The sequence below is a fragment of the Rhinolophus hipposideros genome (genome assembly GCF_964194185.1).
Source record: "Rhinolophus hipposideros genome assembly, chromosome: 20".
NCBI lineage: Eukaryota > Metazoa > Chordata > Mammalia > Chiroptera > Rhinolophidae > Rhinolophus > Rhinolophus hipposideros.
Genome location: NC_138066.1, coordinates 26211961 through 26237673, shown reverse-complemented (window position 1 = coordinate 26237673; position 25713 = coordinate 26211961). Strand labels below are relative to the sequence as shown.

Genomic DNA, 25713 nt, shown 5'->3' with positions numbered 1-25713 from the left:
CAGAGTTAATTAAGGAGAGAAAGAGAAAAAAAAAGTCAGCTTCTCAATTCTTCATTTCCCTCCTCCCTGCATGCTCTGAGTTGGGCGTCTAGTTTCAGGGAAGCTCCGGAGGCAGGAATCTCCACGCCAGGAGCCAAAACCAACAACAGCACATGGAAATTATTGAACAGGAGCAGCTGGATCTAGAGAGCTTCTAGAAGCCTTGCTCCAAAGCTCTCCAACCCTCCAAATTTCCCAGAGATATGTTAAGAGGTCCTCTCCCCACCCATCCAAAGGAACACCTCATGTTCTCAATCCAAATCCCACCAAGGTGGGATTCCTCCAGAGGGCAATGAGACATTCTGTAGGCTAAAGAACAATAATGCAACTAAGCATCTGACAAATATCACCTTATCTAATCTCACAACTACCCTATGAGGTAGGTACTATTCTTATCCCCACTTTGCAGATGGGGAAACTGAGGCTTAGATGAGATAAGTAACTAACCCAAGGTCAGCAAGCTAGCAAGTAGCAGAGGAACAATTCACACCCCAGCACCCTAACACTACAGCCTGTGCGTTTAACCCCTACCATGCTGAGGGTCACTCAGATATTCTAGTACACTAGAAACAAGCCCTGCAGAGCTTACAACCTGGTAAGAAGTTCTCAGCCAAGGGTCCTTTCAATGAGGTCCATGGATGTCCATCCCCCACCCCCCGAAATCAAATGCACAATTTAATGTGTTTGTGTGTGCATGTCCTTTTCAGGGTAGCAGGGGGGTATCAAAATTCTCTTTAGAGTATCAAAGGGATCTGGGACCCAAAAAGAGGTTAAGAACCATGTGCCAATGAGGTAAAACCCCAATGCTTGCTAAGTTGACCCTAGAACACAGACCTTCTAATTTGAGAAAAAGCTTCTACTTTTTCATTTCACCTCCTTGCTCTGATGAAATAGCCAAGAAGACCTCCTGAATTTCTCCAGAGAGGATGCACTGGCAGTTTAGAGTTAGGCAACTTGGCACTGAAAACCCACCCAGACTTCTTGGGAGAGGGTACCAGGAGATACACTGTGGGGGAGAGGAGGGAAAGGTTAAGGGGGGACGGGGGCAACCTGCAGATAAAAGGGATTTCCTACATAGTGTTTATTACTTCTTTCCATCATTTAAAAACATGTTGCAACATTGTCCAATTCTGATCCTGGGTTTTGCCTGGATCCACATTAAGGGAAATTCTTACCAATGGTCCCAAACTATCACAAATTAGCAAGGGGAAAAAAGTTTCTATTCCAAACTAATTTGCTACAGTTTTAAAGACCACTGTCTGTCTAAAAACAAGGGTATCCCTTAACTGGGGTCATTGGTCCTCATTTTCAGATGATCCAAGACAGCAAACAATAGAAATGGTGCTGCTGCTCACATCTGACGGTCAATATTATCAAGTGCACATTCTGTGTGCTGGGCTCCATGCTTTACTCCCATTTATTTCATTTCATCTTCCCCCCAGCCCTAGGAGGCAGGGGCATTATTGTCTCTGACTTTCAGATGACAAAATTAAGGCGCACAGAGGTTAAACAGCTGTCCAAGAACACACAGCGAGTGACGGAGCCAGGATTCAACCCCAGGACTACCTGACCCTAAAAGATGGAGCTCTAGACCAGGGCCACTAAAAGTGAGTCCACAGACTATCCACACACTGGTAGTTGTGGGTCCTTGGCAAGATAAGTACAGAAAACGAAAATAAGGATTTAAACACATTTCTAGCCATTTGACATTGCCACAGCATCCGAGCACGTGACAGTGAACGCCTCTTTGAACAGGGTACACATAGATCAGTGCAGACATTGTCACACTTGCGCAGATGGGTCACACTCCTGGGGACCACATATGAAAATTCATTGACGAATGAATGAAGAAAACAACCTGTCCTTCACTTCAGATAGTTTGAGAAGCACTGCTCTAAAGGACTCTGCAAAGACAGGAGCATATATGACACTTAAACGAGGCCTCCAGCCATCCCGCTGTGGTCCCCTCAGCATGCAATTTCTTCTAACACAGAGCTTCTCAGACTTGAATGTGCATAGGAAATACCCAGGGATCTTGTTACAATGCAGACTGCCTTGGGCAGTCTGATGGGGGACCTGAGACTCTCCATGTTTAACCAGGTGACGTATGGTTGGTCTGGGGACAGAATTTTGAGGAGCAAGACTCTAATTGTACAAATGCACCGAGGCAGATGGGGCTGGTGTGGGAAACTCCGCCTGACGACACCAGCCAGAGCCCGGCAAAGGGTCCAACCACAGGTTCACCACTGAGGACTGGCTGTGAGGAGGGCAGAAGGCCTTGCGATTGGGCTCAGCTCACAGGCAACCCTTCCAACACCCCTTTCCCCACTCCAGCTTGAGCCTGGGACACCCAAAGGTCCTTTTTTCCTGAGTTGAAGAAACAGAAGCCCTCTCTATCCCAAGGACTTGACAGAAGGCAGAGAAAAGCAGCTCAGAAGCATTTGGAAACATTCAGGGGAATCTATCTACACCCACACCCTAGAAGAGAAGGTATTCTGAGAAAACCGTGCCGCCCGCCTTAACTCTGCTCAGACCACACTATAACTGGATCTCGGACTGTGACGCCCTGGGAGGACTACTACACACACGTGTCAGTACAGCCCTTTTTACTTCTTAAGAAAGGATATTCATGTCTATGGTAAAAGCTAAGAAATCGAATTAAGAGCTGGAAGCGACAGAGGAAGGGGTGTAACGTGGGTCGTACCCCGGAGGTCGGAAATGGCCCCTCTATGGCCACTCCTGCAGACAGAAAGGGCCACGAGCAGCTCACCTCCAAAGGAGAATGATCCCCACATCCCTCAGGTTTCCTGTTCTACTCCCTGGAAATTCTTTATAGTGGAGCCCTTCCTCCTTATTACGGAACTTAGTCTCTCCTAATTCAACTTACGGCACGAGGACTGAAGACTATACTTATTAAAGGGGCAATTCACAGTAAGAGCTCCAGATCTCCCATTCATTCAGGGTGTTCACTCATCCATTCAGAAATATTTATGGAGCAACTGCCACGTGCCAGGCACCATCAACACGTGGGCAGATAGCATGGACTTGGAAGCCAAGGGCCCTTTGCCTCCCTTCTCTAAAAAGCAGAGAATACATGACAGAAGGGGCCATAGAGCTGTTAACTAAGGCAAAGGGCACTGCCTGTTCCTGGAACCAGAGGGCAAGTTCACATATGCACAGACTTAGGGAAAGTCGGCCCCAGGATGGGGCTGGGCATTTGAAGTTGATGTACTTGACAGGGGCTCCTTCACTTGACTTACACTAGGCAGAGAAAAGCATGAGGGTTACCAACACACAAAGCAAACAAAATCAGAGGGGCTTGATGTCACAGCCAAAAGCATCCGAACCAGATGGCAGCCCAACTCCAGGGATCATCAGGCTGAAAAGCTCCTCTGGATCTTGGGTGACTCTCGTGAAACCATGAGCCTCTTTTTTCATTGCATAAACCAAATCACATTCTCTAACCTCCAAACCACGCCATGTGCTATTTCCGCGTACACAATGGCCCTACCTCACTCCTCCACCCAACCATGTCCTTCCGTCTCTCCAGAATTCTGCTGGAGTCTCCTAGCCGGGCTCCAGAAGGTCTGCTCTAGGCACTAAAACAGGGTTTCTCAATCTTGGACACTACTACTGACATTTGGGACCAGATAACTCTGTTTGGGGGGTTGTCCTGTCTATTGGAAGACGTTTAGTGGTATCCTTGGCATCTACCCACAAATTCCAGTAGTACCACCACTCCCAGTTGTGACAACCAAAAATATCTCCAGACACTGCCAATGTTTCCAGTGCAGTATTCCCAAATTGCCCCCATTTGGGAATACTGCACTAGAGGGATTGCCCACAACCCTCACTGCACCTGAAAAACACCTAGGGAGAGCTTATAAAACTCATCTATGCCTGGGCCCCACCCCACACACGTTCTGATTCTGGACTAAATGCTGCAAGTAAAGAAGAATGTCTGTCACTTTACAAGTCTTTCATGTTCTTTTAATGTGGTGGCGGGGTTATCTCTCCCGAAGCATAAACTATATCTTCTTTCCCCCCCCCCTTCACAAAGTTCCAGAGAGTGCTCCATGCAGTTCCTCCTATTTTATGCTCATCAGAAAAGTTTGGAAAGTTACTGAGCCTCCTTTACCCCCACTTCAAATAAAGAAGCCACGTTAGCCCAAATTCAACAGCCTATGACAAAGAAGAATTTACAACCTTCTGAACTACAAAAGGAGGTGGGGACAGAAGAGATGGGGGTCGATCCATGAGAATCCAGCTGCCTGTTTTCGGTCCCAGCGTCCATGAAGAATCCCCATCCATGTTCTCCCTGGGGTGTGAGAAAACTTTGCTGAGTGACCAGGGTGCCAGCCATGTGTACTCCAGCTCACTGAGCTCCATAGCTCCGGACAAGAATGGAAGGTGCGAGGCTGGGGCTCAGCAGCAGTAGCAAGAACTCCGGTCTACAGACTGGATGCTGCTAGTTTCCTCAGGCTGACAGTGACTTGAGAATAAACGACACAAGCCCAGGATCAGCTCCTCTCTGAGTTGGAAAGTCTAGGATCTTTTCCCATACCTCCCTTAAGGATCCCCAGTAGGATCTTGGAGAGTCGCCTGAGAGGCCCAGCCAGCGTTAAGGGATGTAGTCCTGCCTCCCTTCCTCCCCACGCCTAAGGCTGCCCCTTCAGACAAAGCCAAAGAGGAATGCAGTGTCAAGGGAGAAGACCTGGTTATTACCTCCTGGCTTCCCTAAGAAGTGGAACTGCATTCGTCATTCAGTCATTCAGTAACCATTATAGCAAATACCTTATAAGTGCTCCACCGTGTTTCCCCGAAAAGAAGACCTAGCCGGACTATCAGCTCTAATGCGTCTTTTGGAGCAAAAAAAAAATTTAGTTTTTAAAGATCTTTTATCCGGGAAGGGGAACAGGACTTTACTGGGGAACAGTGTGTACTTCCAGGCTTTTTTGCCAAGTCAAGTTGTTGTCCTTTCAATCTTAGTTGTGGAGGGCGCAGCTCAGCTCCAGGTCCAGTTGCTCTTTTCTAGTTGCAGGGGGCACAGCCCACCATCCCTTGCGGGAGTCGAACTGGCAACCTTGTGGTTGAGAGCCCACTGACCCATGTGGGAATCGAACCAGTAGCCTTCAGAGTTAGAAGCATGGAGCTCTAACCGCCTGAGCCACCGGGCCGGCCCTGGAGCAAAAATTTTTAATATAAGACCCGGTCTTATATTATATTACATAAGACCTGGTCTTACCTTATACCAAAATAAGAATGGGCCTTATATTACTTTTTGCTCCAAAAGACGCAGTAAAGCTGATAGTCCGGCTAGGTCTTATTTTCGGGGAAACACGGTAGATGCTTAGAGAGGGGACATGCCATCCTTCCTGATGTGTAACTTGGATTAGATTAAGGACATAATGATGAGAGGGGAATCCCAGGACCAAGCTTCTGCAATGACAGCAAAGGCTATTCAAGCTCCCAAGATCAGCATTCTCACTAAAATTCATTGGCTAATAGGGAAGAATGCAAACTGCCAATGGTTACATTACAGCTAATGAATGATTTAGAGTTTTTACTGAGATTATACTTATTTGGTATTCATTGCCAACAGGATGAGCAAGCAAGCCTTAACATCTGCTTCAGGTGGCCCTGGCTAGTGTGTTGAAATAGGTCCAGGGCACTGAGGCCTTCCATTCTGAGGTGGCCAGCAGGACAGCAATTTTTTTTCAAGCTTCCTTCCCTCCCTCAATTACACACACACACAGACACCCTGTTGCCTAGAGACTGAACACATTCCTGATGCTTAGCTTCTTTTCATGCTCCAGAAGCAGAGGCTTTGGAAACTGGGGCCTCCAGGAAACATGCCTGGGGCAGGGGAGAGGAGGGGAACCCGGAGTGACATTTCCTCACAACAGGCCTGCCCAGTCCCCTCCCTTTCCTCCCCAGGTTTGAAAAGCCCCAGCAGGCTGGAACTGAAGGGCTCCCACAGGGAACAAGGCCCCCTTTGAAAGCCTGTGTTTACCACAGCCCAGGGCAGGGGTTGCCATGGCCACGGTCCACCTTGGCAGCCCGGAGCAGGCCTCAGTGCCAGGAACTCGCCCTGACCCCCTTCTCGGGGACAGTACTGGCCCCCCACACCCCTCTCCTGCACACCTCTCCTGACCCCCCCCCAGCCCCTCCGCAGCTGTGGAAACGCTGATTTTCATCAAATCCGAGGCAGCACATATAATCCTGTAGGGAATGAAAGCAGACTAAGGCTCCTGGACCCAGGGCAGGCCGAGCAGCCGCCTCCCTCTGGGGCTCTCCAGAGAAAGACCTGGGACTTGACCTCCTGCGAGACCAAGGGCCTGGGGGAAGCGGCCTGGCGGGGCCACACCCGCCCCCAGCGCGGCCCTGCCTCCCCACCCCGACCCGTCAGGCTGCTAATGACGCTGACTTCTTTATGTAATTCATTATCGCTGCATCCCGGAGCCAAGAAGGACCCGGCCAGGCGAGACCTCAGCGGAGGAGGAAGGATGGGAGGGGCCGCCTTCTGGGCTTCAGCCCCAGCCTGCGGGCAGCCACCACCGCGCAGCCCTGGGACAAAGACGGAGGGCCAGGCCGGCCGGGAGTCGGCGGCGCAGGGAACTTCAGCCCTCGCGGGGCCCCGCATTCCTCCCTTGCCCCTTCCCCCAAGAGGAGCCCGAGGGAGCCGAGGCTCTAAATAATTCAGCCCTCAAATTGCTCTGTGGTCAGAAGGGTTTCTTCATTTATTTTTTAACTCTCCAGGCTCTGCAGTTTCACAAGGGCAAGCGCTTTAATCCCAAACCTGGCCCTGGATTTAGACTCAGAGCCCTCCCAAGTTCCTAGCCCAGGACTGAAGTGAAAGAGCCACTAAACTTCTAAGTTTCTATGGCGTTATACCGAATTCAACAAATTGCTGGAGCCCAGGTAGAGTGGCTGGGAAGCAGATGAGGCACTGGGAGGAGAGGCCACAGGCGTCGCAGGGGCTGTGCCTGCTTCCAACTGCACTTTGCAGTGATGGCAGAACAGAATAAAAAGACCTAAGGGCGGCCTGCTATACCTACCTCTCTGTCAGTGGGGTCTCCCCAACCTCCAGCTTCCTATCCCCTTACAGGCTTCTTCCTGCACCCCCCACGCACCCCTATACAACATTCATGTTCATTCTAACTTTTTGAAAGGGCCAGGGCACACAGTATTACTGCACAGCCGAAGGTCCTTCCTTCGAATTGGCCAGCTTTGCCTTTTATTAATAATATTAGCTGGTACTGTATTGAGCACTCATTCCATGTAATCCTCACAATAATCATATGAGGTAGGTACTATTAATATCCTCATTTCACAAGTGAGGAAACCAAGACCCAAGAAGGTTAAGAAATCTCCCCAGGTCGTAGAGCAAGTGAAGAACAAGGATTCCGAACCAACTGTCTAATTCTGGACTCCATGCCTTAATCCCCACATGACACAATATATACATATGCTGCGTGCACATTACCTTCAAAGAGCAGAACTAACTAAGCCTAGAGAGGTGAAGTGACTTGCCCAGTTGAGGCAATCAGCTGGACAAGGACCGAAGTGCCATAATCTGGACTAACATCCTTTCCACGTCACACAATTTGAACTACAGAAGCATCCATATTTACACAGGTGAGAGCACAACCGAGGTACTCTCTCTTTTACAATGTTATGCTCTAACGGCCTATAAACGTAACTTGACCCCTGGCAATGCCCCATGCTAGTCCTGTCTACTCCCTCTGGTCCCTGCTCCATGACCTACCAACAAACAGCTCCCCTGCTTCCATCAAGACTTTTTGTTGTTGTTGTTGTTAAGACTTTAAAATTCTCTCTCAATGTTACAATCTCTCCTATCCCTCTTCAAGCAGTGCAGTCTCCAAGTTTCCTAAAGAGAAATCCCATGCCACCATGCCAGCTCACATTTATGTAGCACTTTACAGTTCTCAAAGCTTTCTTACAGACATTATCCAATCGATCTGACAACCCTTGAACCAGGTAAGCATGGGCTCCTTTTTGAGGACTGCCTCCACCCTCATTCACAGGGAAAGGCCCCTCAAGCCATGGTGGTACCATATGACCATGTCCTCCAGGCTACAGCTGATTGGCCCAATGGGAGACAGCTGACACAAACAGGCCAATCAGATTCTTTCCCCAGGAGTTTGAATCAAGGTTCTGAGATACTATTCAGTCTGGAATGGGGTGGGTATAATTGGAAGCTGACAGGCCATGACATCTGGCACATGTCCACAGAAGCACTGGCGTCCTGCAGTGGTAGACACTTAGGAGGCCAGCCATATTTCCTGCCCTTGATTTTTCCATTCCCCTGTGGCTGGTTTCTGTTACTTGCAATCAGTAGAGTCCGAATGAGAAGATGGGCTGAGTTTTTGTCCTCATTTTATAGATGAGGAAAGAAGCTCACAGAGGTGAACTGACTAAATGAATGTCACATTACTAACATGTCATAAAGGAGAGGTTAAATCCCTGCTATGTGACTTTCCTTCAATACCATCCCAGATTAAAGGAAGTGGCAGGTGTTCCCTTCCTGTCAGTGTGAAAACATGGTAACTGAGGATAAGCGATTAGGCCAGAGGAGCTCCAATGGACTATAGCCTGGGACAAGAAATACAAAATGCTCTTCTTTGAAATCATGATGACGGCCTTTTGCCCCTCTGCATTTCCCAGCCTCCCTTGAAGTTAGGTTGGAGCCATGTGACTAGTTTTGGCCCATGAAATGCAAATGGAAGAAACAGGTGTCAATTCCTTGCCAAGGCTGTTAAAAGCCAGGAGCTGCCTCCATCTCTCTCTTCCCTTCCTGTGGTAACCTGGAAGGCCCCACATTCCAGATGGCTACAGCTGTGTGGCTACAGATGGAGAAGGACAGCCTAACCCACATCAGACTTTCCATGAGCACAAATTAAACCTAGATCGTGTCAAGCTCCTGGGATGTCAGGATCTGATTATTACCACAGCATAGTCTAGCCTCTTCTGACAGAAGCATACCAATGATTCAAACTGGGCCCTTCAGCATATTGCTCTGCTCTGCGGGATGCTGCATTCCTTTAACACATATCTGTTTAACAAATATTTCTAGAGCACCAAAGACAGATGCTGTAATGGGTACAGCCAAGAGCACAGGAGTAGAAAAGACTCAATCCCTCCCGATAAGAAGCTCTCTATCCAGTGACCTCCAGGCCCCACTTTGAGGCTAAAAGGAACTATTCTACAGGTGTGAAAGCAGGACCTCCCATCTGGCCACTGGCTAAATTGGGCCCCAAGAAAAGGTATGCTACCAGAAAGCAAAGACAGCTTGTCCCAGCGACTGAAGGAGGGTAGCAGCCAAGAGTGAATTCCTACCTAGCTTTCACACCCTGGGCTTTACTAGCTCCCTCCTGCCAGCTTCATGGCCACACACAAGTGTTACCCTTGCCCTGGGCACAGAACAGAGGAGAGAAGGTATCAAGGAGGAGCCATCAAGAGAACAGGTGGATGGCAGAAAACAGAAGTAGTAAAAGACGCAGCTCAGGTGCCCTCACCCTCCTCTGCAGGAGAATTATCTCTTCAAGGAATCACCTTCCTGCTTAATTTATTTCAACCCAAAAAGTCCTCTACAACTGAGCTTTTCTCCCCGGACCCCATGTAGTTAAGGACCAACTAAAGAAACCATCACTCTGTCAGGAACTGGTGTCTGGCTACATTCTCCTTTATGCCAAAAGCTAGATGAGAAGAGAAGTTAGGTAGGCAGGGTCACCATATACAGTTGTGTGGCCTGTTCACTGCACAAGGTGTCTATACAAAGGAGTGAATGGGCTGGAATCCAGCCTATGCTCTGCTTACCAAGTTGTGTACCTAGGAGAAAGGGTCCCTTCTAATTCACACCAAGGTGTCTGCTGTATGCTGTAGCCATAGGAGCACTGGAGCTGGGGCTTCTTCATAAGGAGTGAAGTTTGGTGATGGGTACACGGGACTTTACTATCTAGTCTCTCTATTTTTGTGTATATTTGAAATAAAAGGTTAAAACAAAAGATGAAAAAAATCATCCCACCTAGTAAGTGGCTGTGTTACTTGGACAAGTTACAGGTAGTCCTTGATTACATTGTGATTTTGTTCAATGTCATTTCGTTATAATGTTGATGAGATGCCATAGAAACTTAACTCTTGTTTATGTTAATTAGCCTGTGGCAGAATTGATTTCGTTATCCATTGTTTCACCACAGTTTCAAGAACCTATGGACGCTAAGTAGGGACTCACTGTACTTTACCCCTTAGGCCTCAGACTCAGTTCCCACATCTCAAAAGACAATAATCCCTAGCTCATAGGGTTGGTATAAGGACTCAAATTAAGTGAAATGCTTGACACAGAGTAAGTCCTCTTATACATGGGAGTTATTTGCTGCTGATGGCTGGGGGCAGGAAGGAGATGGAGGCAAAATGGGGGCAGAGGAGCATTGTCGACAAAAGCAAACCCTCTGGGAAATGTGTGCTAAGAAGCCAGCTACAGTCTGAAAACATAACCACCCTATTAATGTGCCTGAATTGGTCTTCCAGGGAGTTGGCTGGAGGGAGTTTTCTTGCAACCCCTCCCTCCAAGGCAGATTTCACATTCCTCTGGGGACATCAGCCTCAGCTCAGAATCCAAACTAAAGTCCACAGAAAGGTCACAAAGAGTAGCTCAGAAAAGGATGTGCTCCCCAGCCTCCTTAAAGTGCTTAAAGTACTGGTGGGTGGGGTGGGGCGGGCAGGAAATGCTCACTCCTGGAAGGCTCCTTATTGGTTGTCCTAAAAGAGAACCAGAGGTCTCCAAAGATGTCCCAGGGGTTAAGCATTAGCACAGAAAGGGCCCCTGCCACCTTCACTGGGACAGGGTAAGAGTAGCCATTCACATCCCTGAAGGTCAAAAGCTATTTTTGAATTGACTACTTTTATGCAATGAATTTTTATGTTAATATTCTTCAAAATGATCACTGCTGTGTGGGAATTTCACCAGTGGTTTATCATTAGAAAATGAAACTTACAATCCATACTCCTTTCCCCTTAAGGCCTATTCATGCCCCAAGACTCACAGGGATGGAGAAGGCTGAGGGTGGCAGTGACAGGAAGCTGGAAACTCTTCCCAAAGTCCCTGGAGGGACCTCACCCTTGGCTCAAACCATCAAGGCCCTGTGTGTCAGCCTGGCCTCTGCCCGGACACAGAAGGCTTCTGGTTTCAGTCAAATGCCATCTCACTCACTCACCCTCTCCTTTCTTTTTTTCTTTTCCAGGATGAAGCAAATAGGATGATTCATTCTCTTATTAAGTCAACTCATAAGAAAAAGGGAGGTCACCCAAGGTCCCAATCCTCTGTTGAACACAAGCTTCTCCATGGCTCACCCCAATATACACTTCATAGAAAGGCATAGAAATGACAGCAATTCTACCAAAAAGCCCATCCTTCACCTTCTCTTTCATGTCTTAAGAATTCACTATGCTTGGCAGTTTTCTAAGTTTCTAAAGCTGTCACAGCGGAGGGCTGAGGTGGGCTTTAAAGACAGGCTACCAAACAAAATGTGATAGGAAAGAGACACGGGGCTCTTAAATCCTCAGACGGCAAAATCCCTCACAGCAGATAGTAAAAATCCACCCAAAAAAAGTCCTTCTCTGTCCTGCCAGCTCTCTTCAGCTCTGTCCCAAACTTAGAAACAGTTGTTTCCCTGCAACTCCAAAAAAAGCTCTCATATGTTCCGTCTTCTCATTCTTTCCAACACTGTGATCTGTACACTTAATCTACCTCCAGGCTCAGCTTATCCCTCCCTCACCTCATGAAGTAAGAAGAGAAACAGTCATAGAATTAGAAGTACAATGCTACAACATCATAAAGCCCTCTTTTAAACACCATGTACAGACTCAACAGCCTGGCTATCTGAGTTCAGACCCCAGCTCCTCAACTCACTGTGGCCTTAGGCAAGTTGACTTAACCCTCTGCACCTCAGCCTCTTCGCGGTGATAATAATACTATATTCAAATGATATACATGGTATATCATTTGATTTACTTAGGTATTTTTTCATTTTTCTCAATAATTTCATAGTTTTATATATAAAAATCTTTACACCTCTTGTTAGATTTATTCTGATATTTTTCATTTTTTAGATGTTACTGTCAAGAGTATTATTTTCTGAATTTCATTTCCTATTTGCTATTGGTTCATACAAATACATATTTTAAAAAATAGTCACCTTATATTCAGTAACCTTGTTAAATTATCTTATTAATTCAAATGACTTACCTATAGAATTTGTTTCACATTTCATAATGACTAAAAGATCTATTCTTCAAAACAATGTAGTAAATCTGAAATTCTATACAAATAACAATGTTCCTAAACATTCATATAGCAAAAATTGACAGAACACAAATCCACAGTGGTAGTGGAAAATTTTAACTAACTTTCTCAGTAGTAGACAGAACAATCAGCCAAAAGTTTGTAGATTTTAATGCAAATATCAAACTTGATCAAATTAAAATATACAATACACTCTGTTTAACAATGCTAGACATCACACTTTTCTCAAGTACATATAGACTACATTACAAAATTCATATATGGTTGTACTTAAAGCGATATTTCCAAGATTGAAATACAATAAAATGTGGGGTTTTTTGCATTGGAATATTGAATTAGAAATCAATAAAAAAATATTTAAAAATATAATAAATTAATACTCTTAAAATGCTTAGAAAGGTTCCTGGCATGCAGTAAGCACGTAATAAATGTTAGTTATTATTAGACCATCACAACAACCCAGCTTTTTTAACAGATGTGTTCAATAGCCACTTCTTATTATGGGTATAATAATAGATTAACCTCAAGAAAAGTACAAATTAAGAAGTTAAGTAATCTGCTCGGGATGACCCAGTCCCTACGTGGCCGAACTGAGACTGGATCTCTGGTCTTGGACTCCAAATTGCACACTCACAAATTTCATACTTTAAAACGCTGCCTCCCTCAGGCATGGAAATTTGACAAGTCCCATGCATCAGCGTCAAGCACACATTTCAATTGCAACCCTAGAGAGTGGCAGTATCTCAAGAAAAGTGCTGCAGGATTCGCCAAACAAAATTAATTCTATTTGTTTTCATATTCCAAGAAAATATACCAAAGCAGCCTTCCCGGAGAAGGTCCCACCCCATCGAAGGTGTCAAAAGACCCCACAGGGCTGAGGATCACACCGGCCTGAAGACTAAAAGGGCTCCCCCGGGAGGCTCCTAGGCTGTCAACATTTTGCAAAAAAGGTCAGTGCAAATCATTTGGGAGCTCATTGTGCAGGCATGGCCTAAGACATGTGGACTTCTGCCAAGCCCATTTTTATTTAAAACATACACTGTCTTCACCCTTGATATACAGCAGCCAGGCTACAGAAATATTTCCATGACAGCCAAAAGCCTGCATGCCACCACAACTCATTGAAGTGGATACTTCCAATTGGAGAACTCCTCAACAAACACATCTAAAAACACCCCAACCTTTCCTGCAGAGGTAATCCATCTGGCATTTAGGAAACCTCTAAACACTAGTAAATGGTATTTGTGGAAACAAACGGTTTGGGGATCATACAACCTCATGCCCAAAGTCCAATTAGATCTAATAAAAGGATTGAGCCCGTTTCTTCCAGCTCTATGATGAACATTCATTAAAAGATTTCTACACAAGCACTTTCAGAAATGTTCTTCACGTATTTCAAGACTGTGATGAAACCACCTTATGACCATGCTGGAAAGGACCAAGAACAGAGTTTAGCATTGTATTCCTGGTTCTACCACCGACTAGCCACATGATTTCATGAAATGATAACGGTTAACGACAACCACAGCAGCAGCGGTAAACATTTATTCAGGCCAAACATTGTGCTAAGGTCTTAATGAGTATTTGACCCTCATTAGCAACCATTAGGGGCTATTATTACTCCCACTGCCTGGATCAAGAACCTCAGAGAGGGCCGGCCCGGTGGCTCAGGCGGTTAGAGCTCCATGCTCCTAACTCCGAAGGCTGCCGGTTCGATTCCCACATGGACCAGTGGCTCTCAAACACAAGGTTGCTGGTTCGACTCCTTGACTCCGGCAAGGGATGGTGGGCTCCGCCCCCTGCAACTAAGATTGAACACGGCACCTTGAGCTGAGCGGCCGCTGAGATCCCAGATGGCTCAGTTGGTTGGAGTGCGTCCTCTCAACCACAAGGTAGCCAATTTCGACTCCCGCAAGGGAAGGTGGCGCAAGGGAAGGTGGCTGCGCCCCCTGCAACTAGCAACGGCAACTAGACCTGGAGCTGAGCTGCGCCCTCCACAACTAAGACTGAAAGTCAACAACTTGACTTGGAAAAAAAAAAAAAAAGAAACTCAGAGAGATTGATTAACTTGCCCCAAGAACACAGCAGCGACCAGCAGAGGCTGGATTGAAACGCAGGAGGGCTGACTTGGTGGTGTTTAATGACCCAGGACCACAAATTCCTCTAGGAGCCCTCTGGATGATCTTTTCAGCTTTAAAATCCTTTCTAGCTTTAAAATTCAATGAGCCTCTCTTTTAGAAATAAAATGAATTTATGACTGTGAGAAATAACATGCAATGATGCTTTAGCACGGCTAAGGTGGAATGAAACATCTGTGTATGCCTCAGCCAGATCCAGCCAGGGGAGGAAAACTGATGATTTTCTAGGATAATAATGCCCTATGAAACCACCAGACTGGCCCCAAACCATCTCAGGAAAAATGACAGCTTGAGGTTCTTAGAGGGTGCATCAAATTGCAAAGGTCTGCAAGTTCTCAACTATCAGCTCTCAAACCTTCATTTGACTCTTTTTTTCTTCTTAAGGAAAGTGCTGCATAGTGGGGGCTAGTGTTAAGGATAGTACAAGATGTATGTAGGCTTTGGGGCATCCTTACACTTTGCTTTCCTCTCAGGTCTACACCTGCTCATGGAACACCCACCTCTTTCTGGTATCTGTGTTTTGCAGCTTCCCTATGCCCTCCTCGCCCGTGGCTCAGCAGTCCTGTAATTAATTGCACAGGGCTTTAGCCGAAGCACACCTGCTGATATCTTCATACACTCCCTCCCTCACCACCTAGCCCAGCCTCCAGACACACAGACGTTCAATGGCTGCCTTCCCTGACTCCATCTCTGATTCATCTTCCAGGAGCTGAGCACCGGAGTTCCCTGCCCACCCACCCTGCAATTAGCGGGCAGAGCCAATGGTGAAACTCTCTCCCATCTCACCCTTCTCTTGCTCTCCCCCAGCTCGCTCTCTCAGCTCCTGGTACAGCCTGAAACCGAAACTAATCTCAGACCTGAACGAAGTGAAATCATTTCCTACGCCTGATCACCCTATATGAACATGACCACAGAGAATCTTCTCCTCAAAAGAGCTCCAAATCCAGCTTGCTGGTCACCCCCAAAAAAACACCACAGAGCTCTGTAGGTGTCCCCCTAGAACTCAATGCTTCCTTAATGAATAGGGGATGGCAGGGTTAGAGGAGGAAGCAAGAGTTCTTGCCATAGTGTTTTCTGCTGCTTCTCTTCAATTTGCACAGGTCAATTTAAATTCACCCCAAGAACTACAGTTCACGACCCGGTATTTTAAACTCATTGTCCAGCATCAATTCATATTTGGCTCATTCTTAATCAGATTCTCTTTGAGAGCAAGCCTTGTTCTCTTCACAGATCTCTGTGGCCATCTTGCTGAATGCAGCTTAGATTGCTATACCACATGTCTGTCCTAAATTTGAAGAACGCAGCCTTTACTTTTGTGCAAGGAACAACAAGAAAACTAAACCAAGCAAAAAAAAAAAACAAGTCAATATAAATGAACAAAACATCAGCCCTTGATGATCTTTCAAAGAATTATAAATTTTGAGAAAGATCATAAGCTGTTTTGTTAATTACCCTTGACCCCAGCACACTTTTGGGAGCCTTTCTCTGTTGCTGGGGGCATTATGTAATGGTTCTACTGTTGGCTTAAGCAAAACAGAATTGAAAGGGTAAATGCATTGACCCAACAAGTGGATGGTAAAAGAGTAATAGCTTTTGGATTGTTTGCTCTTTACTCTTCATCCAACAAAGTTTACTGAGGGTTCCATATAGGCACCCGAAGCTCTGCTAGGTGCTGGTCCAGCAGGGTGAATAAGACTAGTTCTGACTGGGCATGACATTCTCAGGAGTATCTTCCGAGTAAGAGCTAATGCTTTCTCTAGTTCCAACAGCCAGACAATATTTGCAGGTTTCTTGCAACCCTCTTCACAAGGCTTGGACTCCAACCTGTCAGGCTGTAGGGCACTTCCAGGAACATCACCTCCGACCGGGACCAATGCAAGGCAACACGCAGCTGTAGGGCAGATGTGGTTTGTGTCTTGGTTCACTAATTAAGGGGTGAGCAGCTCAATGTTACTGGACATTCTTCAGGCATTTCAACAGTACAATGAGGGGTTAGGCCAGATCTGAGCAACCTTCTAGCTCGACAATCCCGGTTCCTTTGACCCTCCCATTACTGAGCTGACACAGACCTCTTGGGGCCTCTACTGTATCTTCCTGTCTCCAGATGAAACCTCATAAACCACAGAAACAAATGGAACTGGTTCCCATTTCTAAAGACCTTCGTGGGAGGCCATTCCACTGCTCTCCTATGAGTCACTTGTTCTCACATCCTATCTGGAACGTTGTCCCCGTACCTAACTTGAGTCCTTCCTCCGCAGCTTACATTTATTTGCCTCTGGTTCTGCTTCTAAGTACGAAGAGGCAAGAGTGAATCACTGTGTTCTGAGCAGTACTCTTATGAGACTTTCATTTCTTCTTCGGCATGTTCACTGCAGGCATTCCAGGAGGTGACTATTAAAAACCACAAAGGCATCAAGGAAGCCAACCACACTTCCCAGTTCCTGCCTTACCCTGGCAAGAGTGTTGCAGGATTCAGAAAATATGACTGCCCATTGCACTCCCGCGTTCAAAGAGTACGAGTAATGTCACAGCAGAGAGAACAGCCACCTTGACCATCACTCAGCTTAAGTGCCCCCTCTTCCAGGAAGCCTTCCCTGCCCCGACTCCTCTTCCAGAAGGCAAAGCACCCCTTTCCTCAGTGCTTCGCCTCATCACAGCACTTGCAATGGCAACTGGAGTTCTAAGCGAACATGTTTGTCTCCTCTACTAGACGGTAAGTATCTTTCTTGCAGGCAGGGGCCACGCATGTCTTAGTGACCTTTGTACTTGGAGACAGGCTCCAGTAGAGTATCTGGCACTTGGCCAGGCGTTCTCAGCAGACTGTGCTAGTCTGAACCTTCCAGGCATGTCGCAAAGATGCCTGAGCATTGCACTGGCAGCACTTCAAACAGAGCATGAGCCCTCCTAGCTCCCCCTCCCCCCCACTAGCATCCTCACCTCCTTCCACCCCCCAGTTCAGTAGGGGTTGCTCTGAGAATTTCTCTAAGGATATAAGCTCTGTTGCCAGGCCTCTTAGCTTCAAATCCTGTCTCTGCCATGTGATCTTGGGCAAGTTATTTAACCTCTTTATGTCTCTGTTTCTTCACTGAAAAAGAGAGATGAGATCTCAGAGTATCTTGAGAGGATTAAATGAGCTGGCCCATGGGAAACACTTGGAACAGGGTCTCACCCATAGCAAGTGTTCAATGAGCATTGGAATTATTATTTCCCAAGCCTATTACTTCACAGAACCCCCCACCCACCCCCTGCAGCTTCCATTCTTATCTACATATTGCGCTCCCCCACTAAAGGGGTCCATTTCTCCAGGATGCCTTTGCCCTGTTCCTCTAGGATCAATGTTAGCATTAACATAAAAAGTCAATCACGGATTATCCTCCCTATACCCCAGCTCCACCAGCTTATAGGACAAATGCTCCAAAGAGAAGGGACAAGAGTCCCACTCAGCAGGGCTACAAATGCTGAGTCATTATGCCCCCAACTATGCTTCTCAATCCTCACCCTTGACGTGATACCCTCTGCTCATAATTTGAGAGTCTCACTCCACCCCATCTCACCCCTCCAAAAGCCAGCCTCAGCCTCTATCATTTTTACCAAAGATGTTCCTTAACAATAAGGAGCCTCAGAACAGTAGCAGCCATGTGCAGAAATAATAATAATGGCATCTAAAGAATGCTTAGTCTGTCCCGTGTACGTTAGGTCTCCTTTAACTCTTTCTAGAGCTGAGAAACTGAGGCACGTACAGTCATAGAGGAAGAAAGAGAGATGAGATTCTAACTGGGGATATGTAATTTCAGATCCTATACTCTAAACTACTAAGCTATACGGAAATGGGCACTACGTGGCCAGATTGCCTCCTGGGGGTGGAAATTAGACCACTGGAGCTGGAATTTTTTTATCCCATCAATCATTCCTCAAAGACACTTGGTGCCACTGTAACAGAAATGAAATGGTGACATTTTATGAAAAGGGAGTTTATGTTTATAGGCATTGCTATCGTATTTATCATCATGACCTGTTTTAAAGATAAGAGCAATCAATGGCTGCGTTGAGTCCATATATTGCTCTGACACATCAGAAGTACTTACTGGGAGGCTGGAAGCAGAAGGGATCAGAGAAGCGCTGAGTGAGCCAAAATAACCAGCATCCTAAACTCCCCAACCTGTGGCAGCCAGGGCAGCAACAGACAGACAAGTCCTGGCCACTGAGGAATTTGAATCTTTACTCACTGCCACAGGACCCTCACATTCCACCAAGAAAACTCCCAAGTCCTAAGGCAGGGACTGCTGGACCACAGTGTCTCCAAGGCCCTTTATGGCTTTTACTTCCCATAAGTGCAAGAGCCAATAAAACAGACACATCACCTCCTCCAGGCTATCTTGTTTAGCCACAGGTGATCCCTATCTGACTCCCAGCTTCCTGCCCCCAAGGCTGTAGAACACTTCTGCCTACCTCCCTCAGTGTCAGGATGGGAATAATCCATCAGGCAGAGTAAATGTAGGAAGCTCTGCAGAAAGAAACAAGTGTGAGTGGTACTACATGCCAAACACTGTACTTGCTAGGTAAACAAAGAACAATCCCATGAGCAGCTACCTTGTCTGGGGGCACTTGAGTCTGAGCAGGGTTTCTTAATACCAAGCCAAAGACGTTGCAGGTGCCAGACTCTACCAAAGGCTCTTCCATATCCCCAGGAAGTGTAGATGCCACAAACACCTAAGCAGCAGCTAGGCCCCAGTGAGCTTTGACTAAGGAAGAAATGGCAGGCCAGGCCGCCTCGGCGATGCACTAGGGATGGCGATAATCACCATCTGGCCCCCACTTGCCTTTTAAAGTCTAGAGGGATCTAAGGAACCTACAATACCTGGACCTTGGCCTTGGTCAACTCTGCCCCAAGACCTCCTAAAGAGGAAGAGAGTCTTTCACACTTAAACTCTCCCCTGAAGCACCTTCTCCCACCTCAACCCCTTTTCCCCCAAGAATGAACTGGGGCTCTTAAAGTACCTGGCCTTTATATTCAGCTGAAACACCAGAATATCCACCCCTTACCCTAATCCCTGTATTTACCTCTAATTCAATAGCCCTGTGGCCCTGGCCCAGTGCCCAGAGCCTTCCCACCACATAGACAGCAGAATCAGCCCTTGGAGAAAGGCCTCCATCTGCCCCATCTGCCCCATCCTGGCTAGCTGTAGGGAGCTGGGATCTGGTCCAGAATTTACAGGTCTCCATGGCCACAAATCCAAAGTGGTGTTGGAAGGTCATGAGAAAAGACTTCTTGAGAGGTCTGCTCTTCACACCCTGGGATCACTGACCGGCCACAAAGGAGAGAACTGTTCTGATGGACCTAGACTGAACCACAGACTGTGGATTAGGGATCTTTATAGGGGTCCCAGTTCTAAGGAATATAGTAACCCTCTGATATCACATGCAAAACATGTCCCTGCACACACGCATGTTTCTGAGGGGGGAGGGGAGTTTTCATCTGGTTCTCAAAGGGGCCCATGACCCCAACCTCTGGCCCCAAGTTCCCCCCAGTCATTGTATCATCTCTAGGCCACCCGAGCTGTCCAAGGTCTTTCTCCTATCCAAGGATGTGCCCAGACCTGAGGCACCACTCCTATTCCCTTGTCTCCTGCTCCTTCCAGCTACAGAAAGTAAAACAGGAGTTTCAAATAAACTTTGCTGTCCACACCCGCCAGCTTCCTGCTGACCTGAACCAGGTTTCTCTCTCCATCTCAGAGATGCCACCCTCCACTCAAATTAAGATCCTGAGGGCACAAACCCCTAACAGCAGAGAGGACCCAATTTCACATTTAATTGCACATGGGCTAAATCTCATGGTGAGATGACTTCCTGCATCAGAGAATTCCTGGTGTCCCTCACCTCCTTCAGGCACACCTAGCTAACTCTGTCCAGCCAGCAAAGATGAGCATGCCTGGCAAAAGAAAGGGATAAAAGGCCCAGAAAAATCTCCCTAAGGCCTTTCTCCTGGGCCAGGTGGCTCAGGGTGTGGCAGGATAACCAACAGGAAGGTTTGCTCCCCATGCCCCATTACCCAGCATCCTAGGGCAGGTTCCTGTGTCATGGTCCTCTCGTATGCTGTATTACCTCTAGGACATCTTATTTCTAAACTTCCAGTCATTCCCCTCCCCTCTCAAAAAAAAAAAAAAAGGAAGGAAGGAAGGAAGGAAGGAAGGAAGGAAGGAAGGAAGGAAGGAAGGAAGGAAAGAAAGAAAGAAGAAAGGAAGGAAGAAGGAAGGAAGGAAGGAAGGAAGGAAGGAAGGAAGGAAGGAAGGAAGGAAGGAAGGAAAGAAAGAAAGGAAGGAAGAAGGAAGGAAGGAAGGAAGGAAGGAAGGAAGGAAGGAAGGAAGGAAGGAAGGAAGGAAGGAAGGATCTAAAACCTTCCTCCCCCCAAAACAAATTTCTCTCCAGGAATTTAATTTCAGTATACATTTCTTGGAGCTAAAACTTCTTTTAAGGGGAAAAGAAATGGGCAAGCCAGTGCCAGGTGTCAGGAAACAATGCAAAGAGAAAATGAAGAGGAAAGAATGAATTAAAGCAAACACCAACCCCCCAGAGCTCAGAGCCCGGGGCCAGAGAGCCGGAGGGGCGGGGGAGCAGGGGCGGGGACAGTGCGTTCTGAACTTTCCCTAACCGAGACGTCGGGAGATGCAGCTCCCAGGGGACCGGGTGGGACCAGAACCGGCTGCGGCGACCTGTGACACCGGCCGGGGCAGGAAGCGAACCTCCCCTCCTCCTAAAAGGAGCTCTGTCCGCAGCAGGCGCCCCCGCCAGCCGTCGCCAACAAGGCAGCGCCCCAAGGCCCGGGCAAAGCGGGGAGGGGCGCACACACAAAAGGGGGAGCGGCCGGAGAAGGGGCTCCGGGCGGCCTCGCTGCCTGGCCGGGCACCGCCCGCCGCTACCCACCCCCTAACCCCGCGCGGCTCTCCCAGCCCCCAGATGCCCGCGCGCCCCGCGCGCCTATCGCCCGGGAGGAGTGGGGGATCCGCAGGGAAGCGAGGCCGGGACCTGCCGCACGCGGCGGGGCGGCGCGGGCTCCAGGGAAGCCGCGGCGGCAGCACCGGGAATCAAACTCGCGCCGGCGCGGCCCTCCCCGCCGCTCGTCGGCGATCGGTGCCCGAGAAGGTGGGGCCGCGGGCCCGGGGCCGGGGCCGGGAAGGCGCGCCGAGCAGCCTCCGAGGGCCGCGGTTGGGGGCGATCGGCGCGAGGGGGCGGAAATCTTACCGAGCAGCCGCCACACGCGTCCGCGCCCTGCGGGCCGGTGGGGCCGGCGGGCTGGGGGAGGGGAGGCAATCCCGCGGCGGCGGCGGCGGCGGGCCCGGCGCGGCCGCGCAGCTGGGGAGCGGGAGGCGGAGAATGCGAGGCGAGGCCAGCTTCCTAGCGGCGGGCGGCGAGAAATGCAGCTGTCCCTGCGCGCCTGCCGGCGGGGCCACAAGTGGGGCCGCGCGGGGAGGAGCGGGCTGCGCGCGGGGCGGGGGCCCGGCGGCAGCGCCCCCGGACCCTCTCCGGATACCCGATCCCTGTCGAGAGAAGAGGGCAGCCGGAATGGAGTCCGGAGGCAACACGGTGGCGGGGGCTGGGGGACGCCGGGTGGAAATCAGGAAAATCCCCGCCGTGCCCACTCCCGCCCCCCGCACCAGCCGCAGTGACTCCCCCGCAGGCGGGCAGGAGGGCGTGAGCGAGGAGCCTCGGTCTCCAGGGCAGAGCAGGATGCCGGGCGTCCTGCCCCCCCAGTGTCGGGGAGCGGCGCCAGGAAGGCGCACCGCGGAGGGTGGGGCGGGGACACCCGAGACCTCGGCCCTGAGGGGAACCGAAGAGCGGGGCTGCCTCGGGAGGGTGCCGAATGTGGACGCACGCCGCGGGCCTGGGGCAGCTGGGGTGGGTTTGCGCGGTGCGGAGGGCCCCGGGTCAGAGGACAGGGTGGGGAGTAGGTCAGGAAATCAAAGATGTTACCCATTCACACCATTAGGTACTACCTGCCATCTTCTCTCCTCCCCAACATCCCTGGCTATTTCAGGGGCTTCTGCGACCTGAGATTTTAAACAGAACTTGTTCAATAAATGAGAAATCAACTTTGGCTATTCTTTTTCTACGTGGTTTAGTTCACACGACACTTTGGGGGTGGGGGGGTAGGTGGGGCAGGTGGTAATCATCAAGCACCCTGCTTGGAAGAGGAGCTACCTAGGGGATCTGAGGAGGGTGACGGCCATAAACAGTTCCAGGTCTGCCCCCAGACCTCTTGCAAAGGGTCAGCGCCCTCCTCCTGGACAAGTCTGCCTTAGAGACCCACTTGCCAATCTGGGCCCAGCCCTCCTCCCCCCAGGAAAAGCCCCTCTCCCCTCTAAGAGCTTGCAGTCGCCTAGCTCTCCTGAGGCAAATGAACATGTTCAGCCACAGAGACATCTGATGGTAAAAACCACAAACCAAAGCACCCAGACACCAATGTGTTTCCATCATGTGCATATCAAGGGTAAGTTTCTTCAGCAAATTGGGAACCTGGAAGGGGAAGAAACCTTAGAATCGCATCCTCCTTGGGGAGGCCCCAAATTAGGTTAGTGTGTGGAGTGCAGCATCAGGAATGGGTTCCCAGACCCCTCTGGAGATGTCCTCTCTCTCAGGCCCCTCCCCAGGCTCCTTCACTTGGTGGTACATTTGATTGGGGGAGGGGGGCCTGAAACCCTAGGAGGTGGTCCCCTCAATCCTAGCTTAAAGACTTTTAGTCTAGAGGGACTGACCCATGCTGACTCCTGGTCTGAAACTGTGACTGACAGGTCAGGATTTATCCTCCAGGCGTCTAGATTATGTTATCTCGTATGTTACCTGACACGTGTCCACTGTGCAGCTCATCTGCCACTTTTCTGCTTACTTGCAAGATCCCTCTGCAGTTCCTACCTGTCACCTAGGCATTTGGGGGGCCCAGCAAATGCATCTGCAAACTTGGAGATGGCCCTCTTTGTACTCGCCTCCGAGTGCTCATAAAAGCATTTCATACATTACTAATATAGTTATCAAATGAAACCAATCATTGTAATAGACTTTCTTCCTTGAAGAACTCTTCTTGAATGTGGCTAACATACTCTTCCTTCCAGAGCTGTCCTCCTAGAAGCTTTTCTCAGACCTATTTCCTGCCTCTCACACCCCCACTGGGTAACCTCCCTCACTCCCACCATGGCCTCTGAGCTGAAAGTTCCCCAGAGTTCCAGGACCCCAGGGTCCCAGGCCAGACTTCCCTCTTGTGCCCCAGCCCCGCACACACAGCTGCCTACAGAAACTTTCCACCTGCAGGCCCCTTGGGACACCTCACACACAAGAAGGCTAAAAGCAAACTTGGAGCCCTTCCCTCCCCGAAGCCTTCTCCTCATCCTCTGGCTTAGCAGCTGGAAACCTCACTCCTCACTGTTCCTTCTGCATCTTACTGGTTATTAGGTCCTAGTCATTCCTCCTTCACTTTCCTCTGCTCCCTTATTCTCCCAGCTTCTGCACTGGTTCAGGCCTCGATTGTCTCTGTTCATCTCTGAGGATGAGATGTCTCTTTTGCTTTCAAACCCAACCTTCCTGTTTGCTTCAGGAGACTCTATCAGTTCTTTCTTTCTCCCCCCTCTCTGCTTCACTATAGGTGCCCCCTTCTAAGGAACCCTTACCCCAACGGTGCCCTGCCCTTAGGCCATTGTCCTAGTTTTCTCTTGTCCATTCATCATAGACTTCCTCTAAGAAACCATACATACTCTCTCTGCTTCTTCATTCCCCCATTTAATCCTGAGTCTTCTACAGTCCAGCTTTCTCCCCATCATGCCAGGGACCGCTCACAGCAGGAGTCACCAGTGGCTTCTAATAGGTTCAACCCATGGGCCTCCTCCTTACCCTGCTCCTTGGCCCCCTTGCAGCCCTGGCTGCAGTTAACACCTCCTTGGAATGACTCCCACACCCACAGCTACCACCTACTTCATTTCTTCAGCTCAGCCTGCTTGAAGAATGAAATTTAAACACCTTAGAGAGGCCCTTCCCAGCCTGCCCTTAGCTTATGATGCAGCCCCTCCCCTTTCCTATACTCTCCCCACCTGCCTACCCCCAGGCTAGAACAGCTAAGACCACTTGCTGTTCGCACGGAGTACATGAAGCTGAGGAAAGCCTCCGCTAAGTCTCTGGCTACATTAAGCACAGATAACGGGGGGCGTGTCTGCCATGTGTCCCCTCCACCGTGGGGATGAGGCTGATGGGGAGCTGTAGGGCTCAGGCTTGAAAAGGGTGGGCTCCAGCTGGACCACAAGGAAAACAGGACATTTCCCTTTTGGGATTTCCCCAGCCCAGGACAAATGCCGAGGCACAAATGGTGGACAAGAGCACATGGTTGCAGCTTTGGAACCAACCACATTGTCACAGCCACCAAGAGACCCTCTCCTCCACCTTGAACCATCAAAGGCAGCTTCACAAGGCCCAAGGTGGAAAAGAAAGTGGTGTAAACATCCAGATAATTGGGGTAATCCTATTCCTTTCTCCATCTTCACAGATTTGACAGAGAAACAGAGGAAACTTTGAAAGAAGTACTATCACTTGGGAGGTTTGAAAGAACACATGGGTGAAATGTGGAAGCAGTGACCCCGCCACCCCAGAAATGAGTAAATGACCCCCTTCTGGGACAATAACGAGATAGATGTCTGTGAGACTGGCGATCTCAGATCTCAGTTTCAGTTTAGAAAGGATTTCAGGAACCCTTACCCTTTCCGAGAGTGCCAGTGCCAAGGTCATGCCTATGGCACTTTCTTTGGACCGTGTTCCCTTGCATAACAAACTGCTCCCTTGCAGTCCCTTTGTCCATCCTGCCAGACTATGTATAGCACAGAGTATTATAGTTGGTCTGTGTGTGTGTTCCAGGGAGGTAGGGGGTGTCTTCTGTCTCAGTGCCCGAACCTCCCAGCCTAAGGCCTGGCAGGCCCACGAGTGAGTAAATATTTGCCCAAGGGCTGACTTCTGACAGGTGGGTGAGATATGCCTGGTTAGTCCTCACAAAACCATGTATCTTCCCTTCCCTGGTAATAGTTTGTAAGGCTCCAGGGGTCCTGCCCTCAGAACAGAGGCTGCCAGCTTGTTCTGTACAAGGTGGTGGGTCAGAGAGTAGGCATAGATAAGTGGAATTCCATGTAACCATTAAAATTGCTTTTAAAGAATATTTAGTGCCTATAAAAATGTTACGATATG

At 48.9% G+C, this 25713-nt stretch overlaps 1 protein-coding gene across 2 annotated transcripts in view; it reads right to left on the bottom strand.

Annotated features, from left to right (window-relative positions):
• The window catches only part of CUEDC1 (CUE domain containing 1), a 76890-nt gene extending 54418 nt beyond the window's left edge, over window positions 1-22472 (bottom strand). Inside the window, exon 1 of one of the 2 annotated variants that reach the window (XM_081027259.1) lies at window positions 21742-22472. The gene's annotated coding sequence lies outside the window, so the exon portion shown is untranslated. Of the gene's footprint in view, window positions 1-20551; window positions 20571-21741 lie in introns of those variants that run through there. The other variant, XM_081027261.1, reaches the window with a different exon arrangement.
• Window positions 22473-25713: the final 3241 nt, after the last annotated feature.